This window comes from Centrocercus urophasianus, unplaced genomic scaffold (assembly GCF_019232065.1).
Source record: "Centrocercus urophasianus isolate 14NV4802_14NV808 unplaced genomic scaffold, USGS_Curo_1.0 seq_15, whole genome shotgun sequence".
Taxonomy (NCBI): domain Eukaryota; kingdom Metazoa; phylum Chordata; class Aves; order Galliformes; family Phasianidae; genus Centrocercus; species Centrocercus urophasianus.
This window is the reverse complement of record NW_024884697.1, coordinates 2,979,684-2,981,304: the sequence shown is the minus strand read 5'-3', so window position 1 is coordinate 2,981,304 and position 1,621 is coordinate 2,979,684. Positions and strand designations below refer to the sequence as shown.

General features: G+C 50.0%; 1 protein-coding gene across 2 annotated transcripts in view; it reads left to right on the top strand.

The window, feature by feature from the left end:
* Window positions 1-877: 877 nt before the first annotated feature.
* The window catches only part of SFMBT2 (Scm like with four mbt domains 2), a 112,578-nt gene continuing 111,834 nt past the window's right edge, over window positions 878-1,621 (top strand). For both annotated transcript variants that reach the window (XM_042815813.1, XM_042815811.1), the window contains exon 1: window positions 878-966. The gene's annotated coding sequence lies outside the window, so the exon portion shown is untranslated. The remainder of the gene's footprint in view (window positions 967-1,621) is intronic.

The window sequence follows — 1,621 nt, the reverse complement described above, 5'->3', positions numbered from 1 at the left end:
AGGGTTTTAATTCCCCCTGGGGATTTTTCAAGCACCCCACAGGGAAGCGAAACCAATCGGTGCGAGGGACACGGGGCGGTTTCCAGCGCTGCGTCAGGGACGATTTCAGCAGCCTGAAAGAAAGAAAAGAAAAAAGCCTAAATTCTAAAAAAATCCGCAATGTGGCTAAAGGGGCAAACACCCCCCTCACCAAGCGCATCCGCACGACGCGATACTGCCGTTCATCCCCTGCAGGCACTAAAGGAAAAATAAAAGAGAACGATTTAAGATGCAAACGATAGCGGGAAAGTTGTGCTTGTGCTGCGCGCTGGGAGGGTACGCACCAGTTGATTTCGCATCTTGTCTTGTTCCTCGCTTGCTCTGGTGTTGTTTCGTGCCTTTTTTTTCTTTCCAACAATGGGGAATAACCAGGTAATACGGCAATACAAGAGCCAGGGGGTGCCAGGACAGGGGCTGAAGGAGCCGCGGTGCTTTTTCCCCTATCGCTGTATCCCCATGCTCCCCGAAAGTTTCTTTGCCACACAAAATCAGCCACCAAACCCAAGCGAAAAGATTGCGGGGAGGAGCGGGGAGGGAAAAATCAGAGCAGATTTCCCTCTACGCTGAAGGCTCCGATGGCTTTTCGGCGTTTTCTCGCTCAAAATTGCGTGCACGGAGAGACCGCGCTGCCCCGCACCGCTGCCCCGGCGGCACCGCACTGATGCTGACTGCCATAGGGGGAGGATGCGCGGATTTATTTTTAAGTTCTATTTTCTTTTGTTTTTTGAAACTGCTGAAAAAGGTCACTGAAGGAGTTGGCTGCTAAAAAAAAAAAAAAAAAAAAAAAGCCCTAAAAAGAGCGGCAGGCATGCGCACTGCGCGGATGCCATATTGGAATGAGTCTGCCGCGGGTGCGGGCGGAGGGACGGGTCGGCTCCGCGCAACGGAAAAAAAATAACTAAAAAAATAAATCCCAAACTTGCTCAGGTAAGCGCCGCACCCTGCGGCTCCCTTGCGGTCTCCCTGCTGGCATTTTTCTTTATTTTATTTGTTATTATTTTTGTGGGGGAGGAGGAGGAGGGAGCCACTTCTTATCCAAGGTTTATTATTATTTATTTTTTTTTTTTGAGGAAAAAAAAAAAAAGCGGAGGGGAGATGGCAGCGGGGCTGGGAATTGTGCTCGCGGTGGAGTTGTTGGGAAGTGTTTGCGGGGCCGCTGGAGCGCAGCCCCGGCCGTGCCGCTCGGTACCTGCGCTCGGGGCTGCGGCTGCCGCTCCCCGCCGCCGTCCTTCCGCGGCTCCGCGAGCGCGATTCACCGCGGGCGTGCGGAGCTTTCTTTCTTTCTTTTCTTTTTTTTTTTCTCTTTTCTTTTTTTCTTTTTTTTTTTTTTTTTCCCCTGTCGTGCTGTCGATGCGCTCAGTTCTTTCTCTTTCTTCTTCTTCTTCTTTTTTTTTTCTTTCTTTTTCCTTTCTTTTGCTTTTCCTCTCTCTCTTTTTGTTTTTCCTCTTTAAACTACCATCTGTCTTCATGGTGCTTCCCTGCTACGTTCTCACGCGACCTCCTTTTACATTCACTAGGCTGATGATTGCATGCCTCGGAAAGAGTTATTTTGGGTGTGCGAGTGCCTTTCTTCTGAATCTGC